Source organism: Euprymna scolopes, chromosome 10 (assembly GCF_053919585.1).
Source record: "Euprymna scolopes isolate OS-2025 chromosome 10, ASM5391958v1, whole genome shotgun sequence".
In the NCBI taxonomy this organism is placed as follows: Eukaryota; Metazoa; Mollusca; class Cephalopoda; order Sepiida; family Sepiolidae; genus Euprymna; species Euprymna scolopes.
Window position 1 is genome coordinate 51,160,491 of NC_136491.1, and position 18,137 is coordinate 51,178,627.

Here is an 18,137-nt window from a genome sequence, read left to right on the forward strand (position 1 = left end):
AACAGGAAACAAACAGTCAGAAACTCGATTAATACTGAAAAAAAAGGGGGTATGATTAATTTTGAACATTGCAGATTTTATAAATAGCTGTATATTTCTTTTATTACAAGTATCCCGAGATTTTAAGATGACGAAAATGATCAGAAGAGGTTTATTAAGAATATGTATCAATATGGACGTAAACAATAAATTCTAACAAAGTTACACCTAATAAACTCAATTTTCAAGGGGGGGTATGAATAATATCGGGCACAACTGTATATATATATATATATATATATATATATATATATATATATATATATATATATATATATTTACAGGGCTACCCCCCAAAAAAACGGGCCCAAACTCTAATTAGGCCACGTTTCTTAGTGCTTTGTCTTAATGAAATGAAACTTTGGTCATAACTAGTTTATTATATTCTTTTTTTTTTGGCCTTTTTTTATCCGTTCTACAGCATATGTTCTAGATGGCCTTCATTTAGCTTTGTTTTTTTTGGGAGGTGGTCACACTGTATATAAATTTTTTTACTGTTTTTTTAGGGAAAGAATTCCAAAGAGTGCTACATTACAAAGAAAAACTTTTTATATAGGAGTGTAATATTTATTTATTTAATTGTAAAGAAGTTCAGAAAAAAACATTGGTACCGTCGGTTTCAAGCCCAACATAAAGGGCGCCAGTTAATGGCAAATCGTAAATAATGTTAGCGTATTAAACCGACGGTACCAATGTTTTTCTGAACTTCAGTACAATTATATATATATATATATATATATATATATATATATATATATATATATATATATACCTGCATTCAATTTGAGGTTGTTTTTGAAATGTTTTATTGTTTTTAATATTTGTTTTATAGTTTGTAATGTGGTTGAATTTTTAAAATTTCTAGTTTGTTCTGAGTGGTGCAAATTATTGTATTATTTGCGTTACTATATAAGATATATCTTTATTTTATAAGGGAAGCGTATGGTATATATAAGTTTTTCCGATTGTTTATGGATATATTAGTAGGTCATTTTATTAGCAATTTAATATAAAATACGGGAATATTGCAAACATTTCGAAGAATTTGTGGTGTATTTTAATTCAAGACTACAAATTTTGAATGCACGTAAAAAGAAACGATTATCATGCTAGCTTTTGTATTTTGTTATTATACTGGAGGAGAAATATACTATTTTTTGTTTGTAGTTTTGCGATCGACTTGTAAATATGGATTCCTCCCAGATTTTATTATATATATATATATATATGTCCAGAGATGTTATTGATTGGTTGTTTTCTATTTCAAAGTTAAATATTATAGTGTTCGATTTTGTGTATTTTGCTTTTATTAAAATTTATGGTTATGTTTTTTGGGAAGAGAACTTATAATGTCCTCAATATATATAAAGTATTTTGTGTTTGAAACAAATACACACTTGAAAATGCTAGATCCTTGAAATGCTAAGTGTAGGCATAATTGTACTTAATTAAAAGGGAAACCAAAATTTTGCTTGTAGAAATTATCTATGATTTTAGCCTTAAAATGTGTATGGTTTGACTTATGTGAAATTTGTCGCATGAGATCCATTGGCAATAAAAAAGTAGAGGATAGATAGAATATCACTATGTATAAAGAAAACCCAGCGGTCATATTTTAAGCAAGACTTGCAATAATACGGAGGGCCTATATATATATATATATATATATATATATATATATATATATATATATATATATATATATATATAAAATATATTTTAGTCATCGACATACAGACCTGTTTCGTTGTTTCACAACTCATCAGTGCCGCTAGACTAACACCTCTCCCAAGCCAAGGATCGAACCTAGAACCGTCGTGATGACAGTCGGCAGTCCTACCCCCTGACTACGGTATCGGTGGCCGAAATTAAACTGTCCGGACGTCTATTTAAATAAACATCCGTTCGCCACTCGTAGAGGGCTCAAACGTTTGTTTGTAAACAAAGCGCGAGCTTCGCATTATTTCAGCTAAATTAAGTAGCGAGTAAGATAATTTACGAGAGTGCTCTACCAAAGAGGGGAGCTTTATAAAATATATTTTAGTCATCGACATACAGACCTGTTTCGTTGTTTCACAACTCATCAGTGCCGCTAGACTAACACCTCTCCCAAGCCAAGGATCGAACCTAGAACCGTCGTGATGACAGTCGGCAGTCCTACCCCCTGACTACGGAATCGGTGGCCGAAATTAAACTGTCCGGACGTCTATTTAAATAAACATCCGTTCGCCACTCGTAGAGGGCTCAAACGTTTGTTTGAAAACAAAGCGCGAGCTTCGCATTATTTCAGCTAAATTAAGTAGCGAGTAAGATAATTTACGAGAGTGCTCTACCAAAGAGGGGAGCTTTATAAAATATATTTTAGTCATCGACATAAAGACCTGTTTCGTTGTTTCACAACTCATCAGTGCCGCTAGACTAACACCTCTCCCAAGCCAAGGATCGAACCTAGAACCGTCGTGATGACAGTCGGCAGTCCTACCCCCTGACTACGGAATCGGTGGCCGAAATTAAACTGTCCGGACGTCTATTTAAATAAACATCCGTTCGCCACTCGTAGAGGGCTCAAACGTTTGTTTGTAAACAAAGCGCGAGCTTCGCATTATTTCAGCTAAATTAAGTAGCGAGTAAGATAATTTACGAGAGTGCTCTACCAAAGAGGGGAGCTTTATAACATATATTTTAGTCATCGACATACAGACCTATTTCGTTGTTTCACAACTCATCAGTGCCGCTAGACTAACACCTCTCCCAAGCCAAGGATCGAACCTAGAACCGTCGTGATGACAGTCGGCAGTCCTACCCCCTGACTACGGAATCGGTGGCCGAAATTAAACTGTCCGGACGTCTATTTAAATAAACATCCGTTCGCTACTCGTAGAGGGCTCAAACGTTTGTTTGTAAACAAAGCGCGAGCTTCGCATTATTTCAGCTAAATTAAGTAGCGAGTAAGATAATTTACGAGAGTGCTCTACCAAAGAGGGGAGCTTTATAAAATATATTTTAGTCATCGACATACAGACCTGTTTCGTTGTTTCACAACTCATCAGTGCCGCTAGACTAACACCTCTCCCAAGCCAAGGATCGAACCTAGAACCGTCGTGATGACAGTCGGCAGTCCTACCCCCTGACTACGGAATCGGTGGCCGAAATTAAACTGTCCGGACGTCTATTTAAATAAACATCCGTTCGCCACTCGTAGAGGGCTCAAACGTTTGTTTGTAAACAAAGCGCGAGCTTCGCATTATTTCAGCTAAATTAAGTAGCGAGTAAGATAATTTACGAGAGTGCTCTACCAAAGAGGGGAGCTTTATAAAATATATTTTAGTCATCGACATACAGACCTGTTTCGTTGTTTCACAACTCATCAGTGCCGCTAGACTAACACCTCTCCCAAGCCAAGGATCGAACCTAGAACCGTCGTGATGACAGTCGGCAGTCCTACCCCCTTACTACGGAATCGGTGGCCGAAATTAAACTGTCCGGACGTCTATTTAAATAAACATCCGTTCGCCACTCGTAGAGGGCTCAAACGTTTGTTTGTAAACAAAGCGCGAGCTTCGCATTATTTCAGCTAAATTAAGTAGCGAGTAAGATAATTTACGAGAGTGCTCTACCAAAGAGGGGAGCTTTATAAAATATATTTTAGTCATCGACATACAGACCTGTTTCGTTGTTTAACAACTCATCAGTGCCGCTAGACTAACACCTCTCCCAAGCCAAGGATCGAACCTAGAACCGTCGTGATGACAGTCGGCAGTCCTACCCCCTGACTACGGAATCGGTGGCCGAAATTAAACTGTCCGGACGTCTATTTAAATAAACATCCGTTCGCCACTCGTAGAGGGCTCAAACGTTTGTTTGTAAACAAAGCACGAGCTTCGCATTATTTCAGCTAAATTAAGTAGCGAGTAAGATAATTTACGAGAGTGCTCTACCAAAGAGGGGAGCTTTATAAAATATATTTTAGTCATCGACATACAGACCTATTTCGTTGTTTCACAACTCATCAGTGCCGCTAGACTAACACCTCTCCCAAGCCAAGGATCGAACCTAGAACCGTCGTGATGACAGTCGGCAGTCCTACCCCCTGACTACGGAATCGGTGGCCGAAATTAAACTGTCCGGACGTCTATTTAAATAAACATCCGTTCGCCACTTGTAGAGGGCTCAAACGTTTGTTTGTAAACAAAGCGCGAGCTTCGCATTATTTCAGCTAAATTAAGTAGCGAGTAAGATAATTTACGAGAGTGCTCTACCAAAGAGGGGAGCTTTATAAAATATATTTTAGTCATCGACATACAGACCTGTTTCGTTGTTTCACAACTCATCAGTGCCGCTAGACTAACACCTCTCCCAAGCCAAGGATCGAACCCAGAACCGTCGTGATGACAGTCGGCAGTCCTACCCCCTGACTACGGAATCGGTGGCCGAAATTAAACTGTCCGGACGTCTATTTAAATAAACATCCGTTCGCCACTCGTAGAGGGCTCAAACGTTTGTTTGTACACAAAGCGCGAGCTTCGCATTATTTCAGCTAAATTAAGTAGCGAGTAAGATAATTTACGAGAGTGCTCTACCAAAGAGGGGAGCTTTATAAAATATATTTTAGTCATCGACATACAGACCTGTTTCGTTGTTTCACAACTCATCAGTGCCGCTAGACTAACACCTCTCCCAAGCCAAGGATCGAACCTAGAACCGTCGTGATGACAGTCGGCAGTCCTACCCCCTGACTACGGAATCGGTGGCCGAAATTAAACTGTCCGGACGTCTATTTAAATAAACATCCGTTCGCCACTCGTAGAGGGCTCAAACGTTTGTTTGTAAACAAAGCGCGAGCTTCGCATTATTTCAGCTAAATTAAGTAGCGAGTAAGATAATTTACGAGAGTGCTCTACCAAAGAGGGGAGCTTTATAAAATATATTTTAGTCATCGACATACAGACCTGTTTCGTTGTTTCACAACTCATCAGTGCCGCTAGACTAACACCTCTCCCAAGCCAAGGATCGAACCTAGAACCGTCGTGATGACAGTCGGCAGTCCTACCCCCTGACTACGGAATCGGTGGCCGAAATTAAACTGTCCGGACGTCTATTTAAATAAACATCCGTTCGCCACTCGTAGAGGGCTCAAACGTTTGTTTGTAAACAAAGCGCGAGCTTCGCATTATTTCAGCTAAATTAAGTAGCGAGTAAGATAATTTACGAGAGTGCTCTACCAAAGAGGGGAGCTTTATAAAATATATTTTAGTCATCGACATACAGACCTGTTTCGTTGTTTCACAACTCATCAGTGCCGCTAGACTAACACCTCTCCCAAGCCAAGGATCGAACCTAGAACCGTCGTGATGACAGTCGGCAGTCCTACCCCCTGACTACGGAATCGGTGGCCGAAATTAAACTGTCCGGACGTCTATTTAAATAAACATCCGTTCGCCACTCGTAGAGGGCTCAAACGTTTGTTTGTAAACAAAGCGCGAGCTTCGCATTATTTCAGCTAAATTAAGTAGCGAGTAAGATAATTTACGAGAGTGCTCTACCAAAGAGGGGAGCTTTATAAAATATATTTTAGTCATCGACATACAGACCTGTTTCGTTGTTTCACAACTCATCAGTGCCGCTAGACTAACACCTCTCCCAAGCCAAGGATCGAACCTAGAACCGTCGTGATGACAGTCGGCAGTCCTACCCCCTGACTACGGAATCGGTGGCCGAAATTAAACTGTCCGGACGTCTATTTAAATAAACATCCGTTCGCCACTCGTAGAGGGCTCAAACGTTTGTTTGTAAACAAAGCGCGAGCTTCGCATTATTTCAGCTAAATTAAGTAGCGAGTAAGATAATTTACGAGAGTGCTCTACCAAATAGGGGAGCTTTATAAAATATATTTTAGTCATCGACATACAGACCTGTTTCGTTGTTTCACAACTCATCAGTGCCGCTAGACTAACACCTCTCCCAAGCCAAGGATCGAACCTAGAACCGTCGTGATGACAGTCGGCAGTCCTACCCCCTGACTACGGAATCGGTGGCCGAAATTAAACTGTCCGGACGTCTATTTAAATAAACATCCGTTCGCCACTCGTAGAGGGCTCAAACGTTTGTTTGTAAACAAAGCGCGAGCTTCGCATTATTTCAGCTAAATTAAGTAGCGAGTAAGATAATTTACGAGAGTGCTCTACCAAAGAGGGGAGCTTTATAAAATATATTTTAGTCATCGACATACAGACCTATTTCGTTGTTTCACAACTCATCAGTGCCGCTAGACTAACACCTCTCCCAAGCCAAGGATCGAACCTAGAACCGTCGTGATGACAGTCGGCAGTCCTACCCCCTGACTACGGAATCGGTGGCCGAAATTAAACTGTCCGGACGTCTATTTAAATAAACATCCGTTCGCCACTCGTAGAGGGCTCAAACGTTTGTTTGTAAACAAAGCACGAGCTTCGCATTATTTCAGCTAAATTAAGTAGCGAGTAAGATAATTTACGAGAGTGCTCTACCAAAGAGGGGAGCTTTATAAAATATATTTTAGTCATCGACATACAGACCTATTTCGTTGTTTCACAACTCATCAGTGCCGCTAGACTAACACCTCTCCCAAGCCAAGGATCGAACCTAGAACCGTCGTGATGACAGTCGGCAGTCCTACCCCCTGACTACGGAATCGGTGGCCGAAATTAAACTGTCCGGACGTCTATTTAAATAAACATCCGTTCGCCACTCGTAGAGGGCTCAAACGTTTGTTTGTAAACAAAGCGCGAGCTTCGCATTATTTCAGCTAAATTAAGTAGCGAGTAAGATAATTTACGAGAGTGCTCTACCAAAGAGGGGAGCTTTATAAAATATATTTTAGTCATCGACATACAGACCTATTTCGTTGTTTCACAACTCATCAGTGCCGCTAGACTAACACCTCTCCCAAGCCAAGGATCGAACCTAGAACCGTCGTGATGACAGTCGGCAGTCCTACCCCCTGACTACGGAATCGGTGGCCGAAATTAAACTGTCCGGACGTCTATTTAAATAAACATCCGTTCGCCACTCGTAGAGGGCTCAAACGTTTGTTTGTAAACAAAGCGCGAGCTTCGCATTATTTCAGCTAAATTAAGTAGCGAGTAAGATAATTTACGAGAGTGCTCTACCAAAGAGGGGAGCTTTATAAAATATATTTTAGTCATCGACATACAGACCTGTTTCGTTGTTTCACAACTCATCAGTGCCGCTAGACTAACACCTCTCCCAAGCCAAGGATCGAACCTAGAACCGTCGTGATGACAGTCGGCAGTCCTACCCCCTGACTACGGAATCGGTGGCCGAAATTAAACTGTCCGGACGTCTATTTAAATAAACATCCGTTCGCCACTCGTAGAGGGCTCAAACGTTTGTTTGTAAACAAAGCGCGAGCTTCGCATTATTTCAGCTAAATTAAGTAGCGAGTAAGATAATTTACGAGAGTGCTCTACCAAAGAGGGGAGCTTTATAAAATATATTTTAGTCATCGACATACAGACCTGTTTCGTTGTTTCACAACTCATCAGTGCCGCTAGACTAACACCTCTCCCAAGCCAAGGATCGAACCTAGAACCGTCGTGATGACAGTCGGCAGTCCTACCCCCTGACTACGGAATCGGTGGCCGAAATTAAACTGTCCGGACGTCTATTTAAATAAACATCCGTTCGCCACTCGTAGAGGGCTCAAACGTTTGTTTGTAAACAAAGCGCGAGCTTCGCATTATTTCAGCTAAATTAAGTAGCGAGTAAGATAATTTACGAGAGTGCTCTACCAAAGAGGGGAGCTTTATAAAATATATTTTAGTCATCGACATACAGACCTGTTTCGTTGTTTCACAACTCATCAGTGCCGCTAGACTAACACCTCTCCCAAGCCAAGGATCGAACCTAGAACCGTCGTGATGACAGTCGGCAGTCCTACCCCCTGACTACGGAATCGGTGGCCGAAATTAAACTGTCCGGACGTCTATTTAAATAAACATCCGTTCGCCACTCGTAGAGGGCTCAAACGTTTGTTTGTAAACAAAGCGCGAGCTTCGCATTATTTCAGCTAAATTAAGTAGCGAGTAAGATAATTTACGAGAGTGCTCTACCAAAGAGGGGAGCTTTATAAAATATATTTTAGTCATCGACATACAGACCTGTTTCGTTGTTTCACAACTCATCAGTGCCGCTAGACTAACACCTCTCCCAAGCCAAGGATCGAACCTAGAACCGTCGTGATGACAGTCGGCAGTCCTACCCCCTGACTACGGAATCGGTGGCCGAAATTAAACTGTCCGGACGTCTATTTAAATAAACATCCGTTCGCCACTCGTAGAGGGCTCAAACGTTTGTTTGTAAACAAAGCGCGAGCTTCGCATTATTTCAGCTAAATTAAGTAGCGAGTAAGATAATTTACGAGAGTGCTCTACCAAAGAGGGGAGCTTTATAAAATATATTTTAGTCATCGACATACAGACCTGTTTCGTTGTTTCACAACTCATCAGTGCCGCTTTGAATTATATAGATAACATTGTAAATCATCTGTATAATCTTTTCCAGTTATATATATATATCGACATACATATATATATATATATATAACTGGAAAAGATTATACAGATGATTTACAATGTTATCTATATAATTCAAAGAGCAAAATTCACACACCAAAGGTGTGTGAACTGGATACGTAAGCGTACGTCTGAGGACCAAGTAGAGTTGTGTACGAAAGGAGTAGAGGCTACTGAAACCATCTACAACACATTTAATGATTAGCCTCCCCAAATCACACCAGAACAATAACGTTCGGACAGGAAAAGTAAAATCACCGAGTCATTCATGGTCCACCCAAAGAGAAAAATACTGATAAACCGTTTGGAGTTAGCTTAGGATAGGGAGTGTTATGGCGGAACTAATCTGTATTACCTACTAATAGACAATTACCCACTCAATAAATACCGAAAGACCAAACCGTAAGGTTGAAATCCATCACCAGTGGACCACCCTAGGTTATTTCTCGGTTAGAAAAACTATCCACGTTTTTGTATGTCTTCGTAATACATGTTGTTACCTTATTCCGGCATTCTGTTTTCCTATTAACCCTTTAATATAGCTATACAAAAAGTAAGAATGTCCAAGAAATGAGGGATCATTTTAATATAAATTGATATAAAAAAAAACTTATACGCCACTTTAAATTATAAAATTGTTCTGCGTGCTGACATGTAATAACCTAAAAAAGAAGCAGCACCTTATCTTTTGGATGATTATAGCTAATATATACAAGATGACCCCAAAAAAGCAAAAGCTAAATCGAGGGCATCTATAACATATGCTGTATAACAGAGAAAAAAAGGGGCAAAGACCCTAGTGTTTTGATGTGATGTTCTGAATATAATAAACTAGTCATGACCCAAGTTTTATTTCATTCAGAAAAAACACAAAGAAACGGGGCCTTAGAGTTGGGGCCCGTCTTCTTTGGGTCACCCTGTACTTTTGAATATAAATATAATTTATATTTTAATTTGACAAACTTTTTCTTTCCCTTTCAAAATATTCTTGAAGATTTTTCATAAAATTGCGAGATTTGAATATTGTACTATTTTACCTACTCACCACCAATCCTTCCTTCAGAACGGTTCTAAAATCTATCAATAAATTCACATATGAATTTGTTGCCAGCTTTTTGCGGATTTCTTTTGTAATTTTTATTTTACAAATATTCATTTTTCTATTTGCCGAGAATTTCTTCGTCAATATTCAATATTTAGATGTTATTATTGTGGTTTAAATTTGTAACATATTTTAATCAACTTTTCATAAATAATGATTCATAATTTGCTTCTTTGCTAAACAAAAGAAACGTTTATTGCATTTATTAACAAAAATGAAAAAAAAAAACATTTCCACGCAAAAAAAGAAAAAAAATAGCATTGCTATATTTACTTTCCTTCCCAAGATAGCAAAGTTTGACACAAGGTCAGTTAAAAAAATAAATAAAGCTAGCTGATGAAATTTGGCAGCCACTCAATATTAAGTATTATACGCATCAATACACTCTGAAACATATAAAGAGAACACACAGGATATTTTGTGAATTCATGATATTTTGACGTAGGATAGGAAATAAAACCATAGTGTTTTTTAAAGGAATTTTTGTTTCGATTAGCGGTTTTTGAAATTTATAAATATAAATCTCTTTTCTGGGGATATTTTTTCATGATCTAGCATGATTTAAAAATCTCTGCAGGCAACACGCTTTAAGAATCCAACTCAATCAGTGGCCACATATGTACACAACTTTTTGTCTCTATTTTTTCTTTCTTTCGTGTCTTATTCAAGTTTGCGCAATTATTTTTCTGCCCTGTTTTTTTTATGTAAACCTCTGACCTTTTCCTTTCTACAGATTTTCTCCATATTTAAGCGTCGGGAATCTAATATTGCCTTACGTAATCTGTCTTTCTATATTGCCCATACGGTGTTCTTAAAGCAGCTTAAATACTAACAGTTATTTTCATACTTACAGATATAATTCTTTCACTCTTACGTTATCACCAGTGTATGAAATTGGTAATTACTGCTGGTTAGAAAATTCGAGTCCAGTCACAAACTCATTGCAAGATTTATAAGCTAAAGTAAATAATTATATATATATATATATATATATATATATATATATATATATATATATATATATATATATATAGTCATCATCATACATTCCGGTTTCGCTGTTTCACAGCTCATCAGCGCAGCTAGACAGGCAACTGCCTCAAGCTAGGATCGAAACCCGACCCGATCGCCTTAATGGTAGTCACGGCTTTACCCAAAGAGCGTCGCTTAATACCGCTAATGGCAGTTTCTCTCTCTCCATATATATATATATACATATATATATATATATATATATATATATATATATATATATATTCAGTTATTGTTAGATCCCACAGAATTCTTTCGTTTAACTTCTTCATCTATGAATCCTTCCTGATAATCATTTATTTCATTATCAAAAACTCGAAAAAAGATTCCATATATATTATGAGTACTTTCGATTCTTCGACGGATTATCTTCAAGTTGCATTAAGATCAATGGAAAGTTAGAAACAGTTTCAACAATCAACAAAGGTAACCGGTGCAGAATGTGATTTGATATTGAAAATCAACAACCAACCGGTTTCAGTACTACTAGAAGCGTGCAGTTTATAGTTCGCGTGAGCGATAAAAAAATTCTGTCTCGGCATAAATTGGATTAACGTACAATATTTGCAAATATTTTTGTATTTGAATTATATATAATATTATTAATTCCGGCTTGCCGGGTTTTAATATAAATGACTTCCACCATTTTCATTTATTTCTTTTGTGTTTATTTTACAATGTGAAACACACACAGACACACACACAGACACACACACACACAGACACACACACATATATGTATATAGTTATATATAGATAGCTATATATATATATATATGAATAAATACATATATATATTCATATATATATATATATTAATATATATATTTTGATATATATATATATACATATATATATATAAATATAGATACATACACACACACACATACACACACACCCACACACCTACACACACACACACACATATATATATATATATATATATATATATATATATATATTTGTGTGTGTTTACGTGGATCTGAATGAAGTTTACGATCATCCGGCGCATTGATGTATCACGATATTCTTCAGTTTAGCCAAGCGTAAACTTATTCATTCGATCGTTCACAAATGTATTATAATTTGACAGTTAATTAAAAAATATGTGTTATATGCAGTAAAATAATCGGAAAGCATCAGTTGATGTATGAGAAAACATATCCTTGTAATCTCTGATTACGGGAGATTTTCTTTTTTAAGTCTCGTCGTAAATCGATTTTCATAACTTTCAACCCACTTATCTATATCCTATACATATATATATATATATATATATATATATATATATATATCTATATATCTATATGACCACTTAATTTACTCACATAAAATTAATATACGAAAGTATAGATTTATACGTAAATTTAAGTATATACTTCAAAAGTGCTCAATACGTAGGTAGAGCTAGTTAGTAATTTATAAAATATATATGAATATTCAGTGTAGCTTAATCGCCATATATATTTTATAAATTATTATATATATATATATATATATATATATATATATATATATATATATATGTCTATATTGTGTGTATTTATATTTATATTAAAAACCTTTTTTCTATTTTTTAAAAATAAAATAAAAATTTGTTATATATTGGTCGTGGAATTGTTTTCATCTGCAAAAAGATCTAGCTAATTTGCATTTCTTTAAACATTCATTTTAATTAAACCCCTATTTATTGTTTCGATTTTCTTATAGGATGATCATCTTTATTTATTACGTGTAATTATATTCGTGCAGATATTCTACATGATTTATACTTGCGTTAAATTTGCATAAAAGGTTTATAGTAAACAGCTCACTCTTTCTATATTCATGTATTCGTATATATATATATATATATATATATATATATATATATATATATATTTGTTTAAAAAGTTTTGCCTACCTAACTCTTCCTTGAGCTTTTGGTCTACACACATGAAACTATATATAGAGGGTATTCGAACTTATGCGAAACTTTATATTAGAGTTTCAGGCGAGGAAAGTCAGTGCAAACGTGTGAAAATTAAAAGAATGGAATTTGCCAGGGGGGAAATCGAACGATGGTATTAGGAATATGCATGCGTAACGTAATAGCTATGGAATCATGTTTTAATTTTTCGCCTTGCAACAAACATGTCTTAATAGCTCAGGCATTAACATTAAAGGAAATAATAATCGTAAGCAAAACGTTTTGGTTTCGATTCTCGGTTTTGACGTCTTAGTCATTTTTTTGTTTCATAATTTTTTTAATCATTACTATTTATTGGGTCCAATATAATAAAAAAATAAATACGAAATCTACACTAATCAAAATATCATGTTTAAACGTATTTTTCTGACCGGGCAATGCCGATTTGCCTGCTACTTTTACATAAAATCTGCAGCACTCATTAAGTGTTTTAGTCCGTTCCTACTATCTACTGTGTACAATAATAATAATAATAATAATAATAATAATAATAATAATAATAATAACAACAATACTACTACTAATAACAATAATATTAACAATAATAATAACAATACTACTACTACTAATAATAATATTAATAATAATAATAATAATAATAACATTATCCATGGTTTTTTAAGTATTTAATAATCTGATTGCTACTTCCGGTTTTATATTCATTTTTGTGTCAATAAAATGTTATCAAACAATAAACTATGAGTTATGAAGATTTATCTTTTATCATATTACATGTATTGTTGTGTTGCAGTCTGTACGATGCATTTTTTTTATTTTCATTAGCAAAATATGCGCATAATATCCAGGACTAGCTAATTGCACAAGGGAACACTCAATATGTTGCATTTAAAGAAAGACTTGTTTTTAGTCAATTTAAGTGTGCTGAGTTCAAATCTGAAGTTAGTTTTATTCTGCAAGCTACAGATTTTATGCAATCTTTGATTTTTATTAAAAAAGAAAAAAAAACGAGCATTATTATAGGATATTGCAATGTCAGCCACAAAACAGTATATTTAACAAGGCAAAAGAAACAGAACAATAAAATGTGGTTTTAGATTAGCGTACACCATTGTTAGAAGTGCCATATGTTTTTCTGGAAAAGTTTCTCAGAAAACAGTCTTTATCGCAACGTGAGATAAGCGTCATTCACAACGTTCTTGAGATAAGCGTCATTCACAACGTTCTTCAGATAAGAGTCAATCACATCTACTAACGCTTATCACTTTCTGTCTGAACAGTATTTTAGTCAGGCAGGAATTTGCGTTTGTAACTTTTGCGTTTGTACACTTCATCTGGGCAATCTCGTTTAATACTCCAGCAGTAGTCGGCCATCATACTTTTGTCCCAGCGACCTTGGTAGCGTTCTTCCATGATCTTTACGTCTTGGTGGAACCGCTCTCCTTGTTCGTCACTCAAAGCACCCAGGTTTTCAGGGAACTCGTCAAGATGGCTGTTCAAAAAATGAAGCTTGATGCTCATGTTGCACCTGAGAGCACGAAAAACGAGGAGCATTCTGTTCACAAGTTCATTGTAGTTCTCTGCCTTGTTGTTTCCAAGGAAGTTCTGAACGACTGACACAAAGGATAACCATGCTGCCTCATCCAATGCGGTCATCTTGGCAACAAAGTGATCATCACGAATGACGGTTCGAATCTGTGGGCCATCAAACACACCTGCTTTGATCTTCTCGAACGACAACCCTGGTATAGCTGTGATGATGTGTTGGAAACATTCACCTTCGGTATCCAGTGCCTTGACAAATTGTTTCATCAAACCTAATTTGATGTGCAGAGGAGGAAAGGTGATCCTATCTCTGTTAACAATTGGGTCATGTGTGATATTTGGCATGCCTGCTTCAAGGGTTTCACGAACAGGCCAGTCCTTCTGGACCCAGTGTCTGTCTCGTGCTCGACTGTCCCACATGCAGAGGTAACATGGAAACTTGGTGAAACCTTTCTGCTGACCAAAAAGGAAGTTTACCATTTTCAAGTCTACACAAATGATCCAGTTGTGCTCACGATATTTTAAGAAGTCCATGACTACTCTGATGTCATCATAGTCTTCCCGCAGATGAACTGAATGACCGACAGGCACTGCCCCATAAACATTGCCATTATGCAAAAGAACACACTTGAAACTGCGCTTAGAACTGTCTAAAAAGAGCCGCCATTCAGTTGGATCATAGTGAGGAACACCCAGTTCTTTGAGAAGACCTGGGATATCATGGCAGTAAACAAAATGTCTGTCTTCTGAAAAGAAGGTCACAAAAAGCTGGTCATGCTTTCTGTAATATGATACTTTAACAGTGTGATCAACAAGATTTTTGCCTTGTAATCTTGATGCCAAAAGCTCAGCTGCTTTCTTTGAAAGACCTAAATCCCGAACTAAGTCATTCAGTTCAGTCTGGTGAAGGGCCTTGGGGACTGGGGGAGATTCAGTCTCTGAAGAACATTCCTCGGGTTGTTCCCACTCAGTTTCTGGTAATTCATTGTCACAACTGTCTTCCTCGTCCGTGTCATGTCCAATGTCTTTATCGTTTAATGAAAGCAAACGTTTGAAATCTGGAACAGGAACTTCTTCAGAGTGCGGAGCAGGCCGAATAGCTGAGGAAATGTTCGGATATACGACCTTATGTCTGTTTTTCTTGCCCACACCCGCTGTGTTTACCATGCAGAAGTAGCAATCAGTTACATGGTTGGTGGATTCTCGCCAAATCATTGGAACTCCAAAAGGCAGACCATTGCGTTTTCCTTTGATCCAGCTTCGGAGCATTTCCTCAAAATTGTGGCACACAACATGAGGAGCCCATTGCTTGTCTTGGTCACCAAGATGAACTTCAAAATAAGCCTTGTAGGCTCGCTTCACAAACAAGGATATGTTACGTCTCTGATGATGGAGTGTGTAGCAACCACAGATGTAACAGAAGACATCAGGCTTGTTTCTACAGTGATGTCTCGATGAGGAAGCTATGTTTGATCTGGAAAAAAGAAAAGCAGATAAAAATATTAGAATCTATCTATGTATATAATCTCAAAATGCTTAGATTTGGGTTTCGTAAGTTCATATTTAGACTATTTCATCTATCTCAAATTGCATGAAAACTAGAGCTGATGGAGAAAAACTAATTTTAGATTTGAAATCAGCGCCTAAAAATCCTGCAGAATCAGTTAAAAAATCAAATGCAACAGAAAGTTTAAAAAATAGTGTTCCCCAGTGTTATTAGTATTATTGTTATACAATGTAACCAATTGTATTAGCAGTAAGCACTGTTTTATTTATTTATTTATATATTTATTGCTTTTATGAAAATTACTTTAAAATAAGTATGATTTAATCAATCACGGTTATTCCGTATTTTCAAGCTTTTTGTCGTGATTTAGGATTTCAGAACTCGTAGATTCTCTCTCCCTCTCTCTCTCTCCAACTCCGTCCTTTAATAATGTTTAGAGAGTTCTTTATTGGGCCGGCACACTGGGTCTCAATCCTCAATCGATTAATACAAAAGATATAAAAATGGTACTGGATGCCCACTCGCTATACACTCAGTATTATAAATGACGTGTCACGAGTTAGTCGAGTAATCCTGGAATAAAATTTAATCCTCTCTTTCACCGCAATGTAATATCTAATTAAAAGGGAACAATCGAGGCGCCCTCAACTATAGTCGGTCACATATCTATCTATCTATCTATCTATCTATCTATCATATATATATATATATATATATATATATCTTCTATACTATAAAGCCGAATGTGTGTGTATGTGTGTGTGTGTGTGTGTATGTGTGTGTGTGTGTGTGTGGTCACGAATAGGCTGCTATATGGTTGTCTATTAAAAAAAAAACTGATTACATATAATGATAGAATATGTATCGAGACACAGGAACGGGTATGTTTGACCTGGCAGAACGGTGGTTGGTTCATTAAGATTGTGGGGTCTGTTTCGCGCCTGCTCTCCATAGAATGGAAATAGGCACACACTTTAATAAAGACTTTTAATATCTATCTGCGTAAGTATACTTTGATAATTATGTTTCAGTTTGAAGAAATAGTGTATAATAAAATTATGGGGTGTTTGTTCGCGCCAGACCTCCATAGAATGAAAATATGTCACAGAGTTTAACAAAGTTTTTTAATATAGATCCACAGAATATTGTGATAAGTGTTTCAATGTGAACAGGTATGGTATAATAAATTATGGGGTTTATCTATTTTATTTTTACTTTCATCATATTTTGCTTTGATTTTGATATCCCGAAATACCACCCAAATTTGCAACCCTTCCTTTTCATCACCTATTATTCTTTCATAAATAAGAGTCCATTTTCTGTAGGCTGTTTTTGAACCCAGTCAACGACGGGTACTTTTTCTAGTATATATATACATATATTTATTTGCTGAAACCTCCGCATAAAACTTTAATGAAAGAATAATAGTTTTAATTGTGTCAGACACAACCCTCCCAGTTTCATTTAAGTATTTTTTTAAGAAACCTCACGTAGATTTTTATTAGATGGAAAATGAGAAATAATCAATTAATAATAAAAAAAAAGGACAAAAAGTGTAAAACGACACAAAAGCTCAACAGAATATGCTCAACAATCTGTTTAATTCGATCCAGGAAAATGCCCTTAATTCTTTATTACATTTTCAAGGGTCTATCAGGAGATTGTACAGAAAATCGTCGATAAGTACCTATCAGAAAAATGAGAAAAACATTTAAAATAAAACAAAAAATAAAACAAAATAAACAATGAAATAGTATTATGATTCAACAATTTTCACTTCAAGGGGTATTTCTTTTAAGATAACTGTAATGTTATGAATCTTTTAGGCTGTGATCATAGCGTAGTATCTGTGTTAGCTGTGGCAAGCAGGGCCAATGGTCAAAACATTATTATTATTATTATTATTATTATTATTATTATTATTATTATTATTATTGGCTCACATGGAGCTTTCACACAAGTCAACAAACGATCTGATTGGACACCTGTGGTGTTCTCTGAAAGCTGAGTGACAACAAGTCTCCCCAGACGTCCAGCTCTCTCCATCTCCTTCGATAGCTTGTGCAAATGAATTTGCATCATCGCAACAGCCGCTTACCATTGATTTCTCGCTGGTAGTGGCCATTGGTTTATACTGGAATTTGAGTGGCACTCAGCCTCCCCAACGTCCCAGTTCTCTTTGCGCTTGTTCAGCCGAGGTCTGGTTGGCGCTCGCTCCGCGGTCTTTCAGTCCTTATTGACCCTTCTCAGCCCTTTGGTATCACTTTTTTATTGGGGGATCGGTGATAAAACAATGGGGGGGATGCACGATGCGGTGTAGATATGCAGTTTCGGTGTTCTTCATTCCCTGTAACGCTTATTCGTTATATTGTCTTGTATTATTCTCTGCATTCAAGGGTTTTCCGTAATATT